Source organism: Belonocnema kinseyi, chromosome 8 (assembly GCF_010883055.1).
Source record: "Belonocnema kinseyi isolate 2016_QV_RU_SX_M_011 chromosome 8, B_treatae_v1, whole genome shotgun sequence".
Classification (NCBI taxonomy): domain Eukaryota; kingdom Metazoa; phylum Arthropoda; class Insecta; order Hymenoptera; family Cynipidae; genus Belonocnema; species Belonocnema kinseyi.
In genome coordinates, this window is record NC_046664.1 from 46,905,422 (window position 1) to 46,917,974 (window position 12,553).

At 27.3% G+C, this 12,553-nt stretch overlaps 1 protein-coding gene across 1 annotated transcript in view; it reads left to right on the forward strand.

Annotated features, from left to right (window-relative positions):
• The first annotated feature begins 935 nt into the window (after positions 1-935).
• LOC117178479 (ATP-binding cassette sub-family C member Sur-like) overlaps positions 936-12,553 on the forward strand; it is a 115,597-nt gene continuing 103,979 nt past the window's right edge. Inside the window, exon 1 of the mRNA XM_033369905.1 lies at positions 936-1,147. The gene's annotated coding sequence lies outside the window, so the exon portion shown is untranslated. The remainder of the gene's footprint in view (positions 1,148-12,553) is intronic.

The following is a 12,553-nucleotide window of genomic DNA, read 5'->3' on the forward strand; positions in this document are numbered from 1 at the left end:
TTTAGTCAATTATTTTATCATTTTAATTATTGCACTGCACTCGTATCACAAAACTGCACATCTGGGGCCAATAAACGGCTTCCTCTATTTTCATTGGTTCTCAAGATAAAGTATTTGTAAATAAATCCTCGTAAAAAGTAAATTATTGAATATTTCCGAATTTTGGAAAATGTACATTTTTCAGATGTTTCCTAACGTAAAACACTTTCTGGGAACATGTAAAAGTCGTCGCTTGAAAAAGGAGGCCGACAGACCCAGTTTTAAAAAATGTTTTGCCCTCTAACTAGTGACAAAAAATTTTAAGATAAATATGATCACATCGTTGAATCCGGAGGACTTTCAGCTTCCAGATGCTTTTTATTAAAAAATTCAGAGATTTTTTCTTAAACGGAAACATCAATGCATAATAGAATTAGGGGCGCATTTTTCATTGGTGGAAAATCAGTGAAATGGTATTTTTCCAATAATCTTTCAAAGAAATAAAAAATTAACAAATTTCATCATAAAAAGCGTTCGAATTTGGAACCCTGATACGTTTTGAATGTACCAAAAGCTCTTTGGAAAACATTTTCCAAGCAATTTTTTTCTGAAGAAACGGATCATTGAATCTTGTGGAGCAGTTCTTTTAAGTTTATTAAAATTTCAGAGCTCACTGCAAGTGCTTTAAATCAATTATCAACAAAATTGAGGCATTTGCAATTAAGTGATAGTGACCACAAATGAATATTTATCGCGACGTGACTTATCAGAAAAAGATGATCACTCGTTTTAAAAGGATGAAATTCACATCTTCGGAACCTGGTAAAACAAGCCACTGAGAAGCTTCTACTTTTTTTAAACTAACGAATGACTCATAACTATATAGAAGAGAGGAATCTCCTACGGCCTTTCCAAAGTGGCAGTAGTCCGCGAACCATGAACATGATCGGGTGTGTATTTCTCACTTTTACACGATCGTAGGCACGTGTTTCTCTTTCAGAAAGTCAATGGTTAAAGGAATAAAAATTATTGAAATAATAATGATGAAAGATGATTAAGTAATCTATTTCAATATTTTTTTTTAATATGTCGTAAATAAATTAACAACTGTGTATCAAACTAGAGGAAACAAGTAGAGGAGATTAATCCAAATGTCAGACTGCAAATAGTAAGAATCAATATCTATTTAAACTTAGTTTATAATTCTTAAATGTTAATTCAGTTATTTCATAAGTTGATTAAATTTTTTACCAAGAAATTAGGATTTGTAATTTTTATCTAAAAATTAACTCTTCGGGTCTTGAGGACTTTCTTAAGGGATCATTCATAAACTTAGTGGAAGTAACGTTACGAACTTAGATAACATTTAGTTTTTGGTTGAAAAATTTGTTTGAAAAATCTACTATTATATTATTGGTTTGGAAATCATCTCGTTTCATTAAAAATTCTAGTATTTGATTGAGCAATTTATTATTTTAATGAAAATGCAACTGTTTGGTTGAAAAGTAATCTTATATGGTCAGGAATTTAGCTAATTGGTTAAAAGTTGAACTACTTTGTTAAAAAATAATTTTTTGGTTTGTAGATTCATCTCCTCGATTGAAAAAATAACTATTTCATTTTCAGACAATTATTCTTCGAGAAAAAAATTTTTTGTATTAAATTCTTATGTTGGAAATTGATTTTTTTAAATGATTTATCATGTTAGTAGAGAATTCATCTCTGTTTTAAACTATTTTGTTGGGAATTCGTTTTGCTGTTGTTGAGAATTAATTTTATATAACTAAAAATGTAAGTATTCTATTTTTGGTTGAAAAAAATATTTTTTATTCAAAATGGATCTCTTCTAATTGGAAAATGATGTATTTTGTTGAAATTTCGTCTTTTTGGTCGAAAATTAATCTTCTTAGTTGAAAATTCATTCTTTATGATTAAAAATGTCAATGTTTGGGTCTAAATTAATCTGGCTTGTTTGAGGAAGACTTTATTAAAAAATTTAACTATTTGGCTGAAAATAAAGTTTTATGCTAAAAATTATACTATTTCTATGAAAATTTTATTTTTTGGGTAGAATATTAAGTTTCTTTTGTTAAAAAACTCATATTTTGGGTTCAAAATTCAACCATTTTGAACATAATTATCGTTCTTTGGCTTTAAAATGCTACCATTTTCTTTGTTGACAATTTGTGTTTTTGGTAAAACATTATTTATCTTGCTGAAAAATTCATCTTTTTGGTTGAAATTTAACTATTTGGTTAAAAATCCATCTTTTTTAGTTCAAAATTAAACTTCTTCGTTGGAACTTAAACCAGTTTGTTAAAAAATTAAATTTTATAACCTTCACTTCCTTACTATCAAAAAAATTAACTATTCCATTTTTTAGAAACTAATTTTTCCGGGTTAAAAATAATCTTTTGGGAAAATTAATTTTTTAACATTCACAATTTTAGTTGAAAATTCATCTTCTAAATATATTGAAAATGTAACTATCTTATTGAAAAATAGTTTCTTTGTTGATAATTAATATGTTTAACTAACAATATAACTTGATCATTGTTGATTGAAAGTTAATATTTTTTATTGAAAATTGATCTTTTCTAGTTGAAACTTCATGTATTTTGTTAATAATTCGTCTTTTGTGATCGAAAATTAATCTTATTGGATAAAAATTAATAATTTTTTATTAGAAATGCACATTTTTGGATCTAAATTAATCTGGTTTGGTTGAGGAGTCAACAATTTCGTAGAAAATTAAATTATTCGCATGAAAATGAACTTCTTTGTAAAAAAATCATATTTTCGGGTTTAATATTGAACCGTTATGTATATAATTTATCCCTTCGTCTTTAAAATTCAACCTTTTTGTTGAAAATTAATATATGTTGTTAAAAATTCGTCTTTTTTAATAGAAAATTAATCTTCTTAATAAAAAAAATCAACTTTTTGGTGGAAAATTGAACTATTTGGTTAAAAATATATTTTTTTTAATTTCTTTATTTTTAGTTTAAATTATAGTATTTGTTTAAAAATTAAACTATTTTTATGAAAATTTAACTCTTTGGTAGAAAATTAATTTTTTTTGTCAAAAAATCATATTTTGGGGTTGAAAATTCAACCGTTTTGTAAATGATTTAGCCCTTTCGCTTTCAAATTCAACCATTTTGATAAAAATTAATGTATTTTGTTAAAAACTCATTTTTTTATAGAATATTAATCTTCTTGCTGGAAAATTTAACTGTTTGGTTACATATTCATCTTCTTTAGTTGAAAATCCAACTGCTAGGTTGAACGTTAAAGTAGTTTGTTAAAATTTTTTGTTAAGATTCATCTCATTGGTTGAAAATCTAACAATTGCATTTCTGGAAAATTAATTTTCCGGGTTAAAAAATCACTTTTTTGTGATTAAAGTCTATTATTAAAGATTAATTTTTTTATGACTCATCATTTATTTGGAAAATTAGCTCTTTTGTTAAAAATATGACTATTTTGTTGAAAATTCTCTTCTTTTTTGTTGAGAATCTGGATTGGTTGACGATTCAACAATTTAATAGAACATTTCATTATTCGGTTGAAAATTAACTTTTTCTTTTAAGTCCCTATATTTATGGTTTGAATTGACTATTTAGTTAATATATAATATGATAATGACTTTATAATTTTATAATATAATAACAATAATAATAATAATAATAATAATAATAATAAGCCTCGCTGGCTCAGTTGGTTAGGCACTTGGACTTCACCTCAGAGTTCCGGGGTTCGATCCCTGAGCCGATACCTCTGGAAATTTTTCAATGTACCTTTACCGAGATTCTGGTGGTTCGGAACCCACCTTAAGCTTGTTTGTTGAAAATCTTAGGAATTTGAAGTGCTTTATTTTGTTTCCAATATAGTATGTATATTCGTTTTTTTTAAAGAATTTATTTCTCCATTATTATACCCGTTTCCGTGAAAAATAACCCTCTTTCTTATGTTTGATAGAATTTTGGGCTATATTACTTTTCGTGGGTGGTGGGGGGGGGGGGCAAATTGTATTTGTCAAGGAGGAGGTCAAAGGTGGGTAAAAAATAGCCTAAAATTATTAATGTGGTATATAGATGACCCCGTAATACAAAACAAACAGAATGAAATTGGTTTGATAAACAAAATTAAGATTTAAAAAAATGTATTTATAAGATAGATTAAAGAAACATTTTCAAGTTGCCGATTTAATTCAACGGATAACAAAGTTGACTCGGATGAAACGTTTAGTTTTAAACTGTTGGATCCCAGAACCCTAAGGTTTTAATATAAACAATTAAAGCTGGGGTCCACTTTCAAAGGGTCAGTCACCGAACATTGATGATTAACAATATGATAGCAGATTCTGACGCGATATATTTTACACCTAATGAATTCACTATGTTTAAAATATAAAAAAATTTAAGTGTCTGGATTTGTGTCGAAGCTCACTGTTGGCCATGCCCAAAACCATGCACAAATCCAGGTTCCAGTGTAATTCATTTGGAGAGCTAATAAAATTGAAATTGTATCGAAATAGTTTGACATGCATTTTCTCAATAAGAATATAAATCAATGAAAGCATATAATGTTTTTAGAAAGTTGATAGAAAGTAACCAAATTTCGTATGATGGAATATAAAGATAATCATTTTTTAATTAAATGCTGATATATGTGATGTTACATAAAAAGGATTGTCGAGTTTTCTACGCGCATAGAAACTGAAATTATCGAAAATTACCATTCAAATGGGTAAATTCATACTTGCTCCTTTATGGCTCGTATTAACCCCTTTCAGGTCGCCTTCCTCGACATTTAGTACCTGCACGACAAGGTGTATCAAAAAAATGCTTCGCACTCGCTTCTCAACCCACGTGCCGAAGAGGGATCTTTGCCTTCATCTCATGCTCCTATCATTCTACCATCCTACTTATAATGTACATTTCACAACATTATTATTTCATTATTATTGCAACTATAGTTCAAATTTAGTATCTCAGAGCATTTTACGATTTTTATCAATACCTGTTTCTGATTCTTTTTCTAAAAAAAACTTTTGAGTGCTTACCAAAAAGAATAAGAATACATTTCTGTTGAGTTATTTCATTGCTTAGTTGGACAGTACATTAAAAAAAATGTAAACGTACAAATTTAATTCGGTGGAAATCATTAGTACGCTCATATACTTTTTAAAAATTGTTGATTTTTCCAAATTTTTTATAAAAGGAATATACAAATTTTCTCGTTATATCAAAATTTTAAGTTATTTCGCGAACTATTTTTAATTAATTGAAATATTTTTTAAATCCTTAAAGTCTTTAAAAAAAGATTTAATTGATTTCTCTTGAAATTTTTTCTAATCCTTTGAATTATCGTGGATATTGTTTTAAATCTCGATACCCCCGATTTCGTTGAAATGCTTAGTTTGAAATCCCACAAAATTTATCGACATCTTTTCAAATGTCATGAAAATGTAAGAAATACTGTAATAATTATGGAAAACTCTTGTAAAATCTTTCGAAATTCTGTGGAATTTTTTTAATTCCTTTGAAATCCCTTGAAATGTTTTATAATCTTCCTAATTGTTTAAAATCTTTTGCAATACCTGGATATCCCGTGAGATTTTTGAAATACTTGAAATCATCTGAAATCCCTAAAAATCTTTGAAATTGTTTTAAATCCCTGGAAATTGTTTTAATCTCTTGAAATCTTTGAAATTTCCTTAAATCCCGTGAAAATTTTTGAAATGGTTGAAGTCTTTTTAAATCTTTGTTAAATTCTTCTTAAATCCTACGAAATCCCTTGACATTAAAAAAAGATCATAGCGAAATACCTTTAACTAACTAATCTCTTTAATCCCTTTAACTATTGAATTCTAAGAAATGCCTTAAAATATTTCGAAATCCCATAGAATCTCTTACAATCTTCCTAATCCTTTTAAACAATCACAAAACGATTTGGTTGAATAAAAAAAATGTTCTTGTTTCAAACATAGAATATGGTTATTGTATTGGAATAAAAATATTTCGTTAACCACAACAAATTTTTTGGTGGTTCTAATCAAATCTTTTAGTAGCTGGATTTTTTGTTAATTAAACCAAAAAATGTAGCTAGGTCAATCAAATTTTTTGTTTGAATCATCCAAAATTTATTTCATTGAGCCAAATTTTCATATATATCCGTGTGGAAATCACCGCATTTGGCCCTATTACAAGTCGGGCACTAACCGGGGGCTAGTCGGGTTATTAATTTTGACAAAGTTCCCAGTCGAGGACTAATCGGGAACTAGTTGGGCTTTTTGTTGTCAAAATTTCAGTCGGGGCCTGGTCGGTGGTTGGTCAAGGGCTAGTCGGGCCTTTTTGTTCACGAGTTTCCGTGCGGGTAATCCTCAGGCTCTGGACGGGAGCTAGTGGGGCTCTGGTCAAGTTATTCTTATGTTTGTGTTTTCGGCGAGGGTTTATCAAATGAGGTAATATCTAAAAAAGCGTGTTGATTTTTTTATTCTAAAACACTAAGAATATATTTAACAATAATTTTACAGCGTTTTTTGGAGAAAAGATTTATTAATGTTAAATTCGTCTCGAATATACTTAATAGATAATTATTAAGTTAATAATTTTGTACGAAAATCAAATTTTATAAAAACAACGATCAAAATCTTCAAAAAGACGTAATCTTATTTTTTTGTAGTATTTTTTAGAAAATTGCGAATTTCTGAGAAAGTCATAAGACTCTTAATTTGTACAGTTGCTTATTTTTAAATTGATCTGGAAGGTTTGCCGTATGTAAATAAAGTCTAATCCTTCATGTATTTGCGACGTGCCGCCTCTCGCGCAACAGAAATGACGCGTCAAGTGTTTAAGACAGCAGTCCACACGTAACGAAGCATAATTACCTGGAGCAGAGACTACTGTGACCAACATGGCAGTTTCTTCAGAGCGAAGCTCTTCCACTGCTGCCTTCAAGCTGAATTTTTTTTTTAAATTAATATTCCACAAGTTTTTGGGAATTTTAGTTACATAAATGTATGCATTTTTAAGCGTGGGATATGTTCCCCATTAAATCTTGGGTAAATTTGAGCACTTTCAAATATTTAAAAAAAGTTTATGGAGATTTCCGTAAATAATAAGTATTTTGACAAACTTTTAGGGGATGTTCCACAAATTTTGGGGATTTTGGTTAATATTCCACGCGGATGTATTATCATACAAATCCTACTAGTACCCGATCAGGCCCCGACTAGTACACGTCGGGTCACCTGACTAGCCCCTGACTAATCTACCGTGACGCTACTGGTCGGGGGCTAGTCAGATGACCCGACTTTTAGTGGGGTCGAATGGTCGGGAACCAGACTAGTTTCCCATTTGAATTTCTACACGGGTATATAATTAAAAATTTGTCATAAGGACAACCGCAGGATTTCGCCGGGAGCGGGTGCTAATCTCGAAAATTGCACACGCTTCCAGCGAAATCGCGGTAAAATTTCAGCCACAACCACGTCTCACGACCGTGAGATAGGTGGTTATATATATATATATACAAACATTTTGCTGGTTCAAGAAATTTTGTTCTGAGTGAAACTTTTGTAATCCTGTAGTATCACGTGAAATTTTGGAAATACTTGAAATCTTATGAAATCCCTTGAAATCATTCGAAATTCCTTGGAATCTTTTAAATTTCCTGAAATTCCAATAAAATTTTTGAAATCATTATGTGAAATATCTAAAAAATTATGTTAAATCTTGCATGAAATCATTTGAATTTTTTCGAAATCCCATGAAATCTCTTACAATCTTCATAAGCGCTTAAAATCATTTGCAATTCTATAATGTCCTCTGAGATTTTTATAATACTTGGAATCCCTTAAAATCTTTCAAATCGTATGAAATCCTTTGAAATCCCATTAAATCTCTTTAAATTTTTCTAACCCCTTACAATCTTTTGTAATATATGTGATTTTTAAAATCACTTGAAGTACTTGAAAATACTTGGAAAAACTAAGTATTTTAATTATGGGTATCAAGCACTCATGACTGTACATGTACAAGTGTGCAGTGTGAAATTTGTAATGTTTAACTTCCATTTCTAAAGAAAATCTAAATAATACTTAAGATTTTTTAAGTTTCAGAAAATTAAAGTTTTTTAAGTTTAGTAATATTATACAAGCTTGATTATAATTTTTTTCACTTTTACGTCTTAAAATTAAAAATGACAAAGTTTTGAAAATGTATAGCTTATAATCATAACTATCCATCTATTTTAATTAATTGATTGTAATTTTAACTAATGTTTAAAAACTTAAAAGAACCCACTTATTTATTTCGAATCTGAAGTTGTACCTTTTTAGTCCCTATATTTTTCAGAAAAAAAATCAAAATTGTATTTAATTTGGAGGTCCCCTATTTAAGTTTTATCTTTTTTTCATTGATTTTTTGTTTTTATTTTTCCTCTTTTATATTAACATCATTGTACGTATAATTTAATTAAAATGTTTAAACACATTTTTAAGTAATTTTTTTCCCACTTGTTGCATATTATTCTATAATAAGTGACTTTCTTTAAATTTGTATTTAAATCAATTCTTGCATTTCAATTCCTACCGATTATTGCTATTTAAAAATCTGTAGATTGGTATAATATATTGGAACAAAAATTGAGGGATTAATAAATATAGCCCCCAATTTTTATTGAAATTACTTGCAGTTTATTTATGTATTATATTCACTCATTTATGTCTAGATCTATTGGCTCAGAATAATAATTTCAAATTTTTTACCAACGAATTAAATTGGTACAGCAGAAATGGGATCCTTTTTTTCACTGAGAGAAAATCAGTTCAAATGCATTTTGCCATTCCTTTTTTTTGTTTGAAGAAATTAAGAATTAACCCATTATATTTTCTTTAAGTAGAACTAAAAGTATTTTAAAGTATTGAAAATGTTATTTATAATATATTTTTTTAATTACCTTAAGGAACTCTAAAGCACTTTTTAGTTTCATCGTTTTTGATTTCTCGATTCTAGAGGATCATCCACGTGATGCTTTCACCATTCAATGAGTAATTTCAAAGTTGGATATTTTTACTGTCTCAACTGGATTTTCCATATTGGTGTCTTTTATCATACTTTTTATCTTAATTGACATCTTGACAGAATTCACATCAACCTTGAAATGATATTTAAACCAAATTAAACGTAACTGAATACACAAGTCCGGAAATATAAAATTTTTTTGATAATAACTAACATCAACATCTTTACTAATATAACTTTACTACTGATATTTTTTCAAATAATTAAAATATCACAGTTAATAAGAAAACGTAACCTTTACATATTGCAGTAACGTAACAGTTGGTAAGTTTTTAAATTATACGAAGGTAATTTTTATCGATTTACTGATCAAATTTTTGTAAAAAAAAAGAAATTTTACCTGGTCCCTAATAGAAAAAAATGATCTAACTTTTTTTAAACAAAATCTGAAAAGGTGAGTTCTTCCAGAAAAGAGACTTTTTATTTTTTCGAACCACATTATACTATTTGAAACTTAAATTTATGGTCTCACTCGTATAAGTAACATAATTTTATTTTGCTGATCAATTTTTTGTTAAGATACGCCAGTGCTTACGTCAATCAAATAAGAGCAAATGATATATAATTACACAATTTTTATAATTATATTTTAAATATTTTTATCGCTAGGTAAATATTTGATCAGTGTTTCTATGTGTGAGTACATACTGTCCTAATTTTTTTCGATCAAATTAATGATGAAATGAAAAATGGAGATTTTCGTAATTTTTTATTTTTTGTTTAAATATAACACACACACACAACATATAACAGTCCAATTAAAAACAAATATTTGGCGCTATAAAAGTCATAAAATGTACAATTCCTTAAGAAGAGACAAATATAAGAGCACAATAATTTTACTCTAAACAATTTTTTGTAAGAATTGAAAAAATTCTGGGACCTTTCCCATTTAATAGATAAATAAAATATAGTATAGATGAGATGAAAAAATTGAAACCTGAGCACCAGAAAAAAATACTTCTAACCAAATTTCTTCAACAATTAAAAAAAATTTTTTTTATAACTAAAATTTTATAAAACAGCAGTAAACATGAATTAGGACAAAGGAAAAATAATTTTTATACTATAAAACCATTTTTTATATTTATTTGTAATTACAACAAAATTAGAGTGAAAAATTTACGCTTTCCATGTGAGGAAAGATAATAATAAGATTAATTTCTATTTCAAATATTTTAATTTTCACTAATTATGTATATTATACAATAATGGAAACCGTAATATCAATAAATGACTTTCACTTTTGACAGCATAAATCAAACATTTGCCAAGTGCATGATCGTTTAAACCAGGAGTGTCAGTCCAACATTACTCAGTTCAACTGAGTAACATATAGTTTTTCTTTATACCTTCTATTTATATATACTGTTATTTTAACCAATTTTAGTGATGGAGACGCCATTCAAATAATTGTTAAAGAACTTTTTTAAAAATATTTTTTGCATTCCAGATTTTAACATTTTCATCTCATTTCTGTTATGTATTTTTACGCTATTATATGACAATGGTTCCAGATTTTCTTCTTTTTGACATATGTTGTAGTACTCGAAAAACTAAGTGACTCGTGTTTTTTTCTTATGTGCCGAAAATGGTTTTTAGGGGGTTAAAACACCCCGAAGAGTGTGGTACCAAATACTCATTGAATTGTTTCACATATTGCAGCGCTATCTTTTACAATAAAACACACTGAAAAAATTTCCTCATAATAAGAGATAAAAACTGTAATATTCTCAAATTTTTCAAAAATTTTTTGAGGGTGATCTACCCCAAAATTATTTTTGATTACACAAAAAATTACTTAACAGGCGTGAGTTCAAACCGAAAAATCTGAAAAAATACAAGTTGCATGCGACAATAAAAATTGTATCAAAACAAAAAAGGGATTATTTTTACGAAAAAGAGAATAATATTGGATGGATAAATTAATTCAAATAATAATAATGTAAATTCTATATTGAACCTAAGGAAACACTGTGAGTTCCTACAATTTTAAGTCAAAATATATATTAAATTCTCAACCTACAAAATTAGTTTTCCAACAACAACAAAAATAATTTTCAACCAAATATGAAAATTTTCTACCATATAGTTGAATATTCAACTTATAAAGGATAAAATTCTAACAAAAAAAAGAGTAGTGCAATTCTTATATACAAAAATTAATATTTAAAACAAAGAAAACCGACTTTTCAACAGAAAAGAAAAACTTTCAAGTAAAGAGGTGAATCTTAGAAAAATATGAATGTTTAAAAAATTATTTCAACTTTCAACCACGTAGTTAAATTTTCAACTAAAAAGGATAAATTTGTAACTAAATAGTTTAATTCTCTACGAAAAACATGATTTTTCTAGCAAGAAAATTAATGTTGTAAAAAAAATCATAAATTACATTAATTTTCAATGAAATAGTTAAATTTTAAAGAGCAAGAGACCAATTATCTACAAAGCGGTGGAATTTTCAACCCGAAAATATGATTTTTAAGAAAAAAGTTATTTTTATAAAAAAGCTAAATTTTCATAAAAATTGTTAATTTTGAACCAAATAGTTAAATTTAACCAAAAAATATAGAAATTAAAAAAAAAATTAACTTTTAATCGAATAATTTAATTTTCCACGAAATTGCTGAATCATCAATCAAAACAGATTAATTTAGACCATAAAATTTTCATTTTTAACCAAAAAGGATAAAATTTTATTCTGCAAGATTAATGAACTACCACAAAATACGAATTTTTAACAAAATACATTAATTTTCAAAAAAATGGTGAAATTCTACAGAGAAAAAGACGATAATCGTCTGCCAAACGGTTGAATTTTCAACCTACAAAATATGATTTGTAAATAAACAAAAAATAATTTTCTAGCAAAAAGTTGAATTATGAAAAAATGCATTGATTTTTATCAAATAAGTTCAGTGTTCACCGAATTGTTTAATTTTTTAACAAACTGTTATATATTCAAACTAGTCTGTTTTATTTAGACTTAAACGACTACGTTTCTAATTCAAAGGGATGAATTTGCAACCAATCAATTTTCAATTAAAAATATCAATTTTCAACCAAAAATGGAATCACCTTGTCTCATTTTTAGTTGAAAACATTAATTCTTAACAACAACAAAAAAGCGAATTTTCATCAAATTAGTTCAACTTTAAACAAAACAGTTAAATTTCTAACAAAAAATGATGAGTTTTGAACCAAATTGTTGCATTTTCATTAAAATAATAAATTTTCCAAAATAATACTAGATATTCTAACCAAACAAGATGAATTCCGAACCAAAAATATAATAGTATTCTTTTTAACGAAAATTAGTAGCTTTTTATTACTGGTTTCTATTAATTTATTTCGCATTTAATCAGAAAACCGAGAAAAGGGGAGAAAGGGTATTATATTCTTAAAACCAGATATAAAGAAAAATTCTCTAAAATTTATCACTGTAAAACGTACTAAATGTTACTTAAGTTTGTAACGTTGCC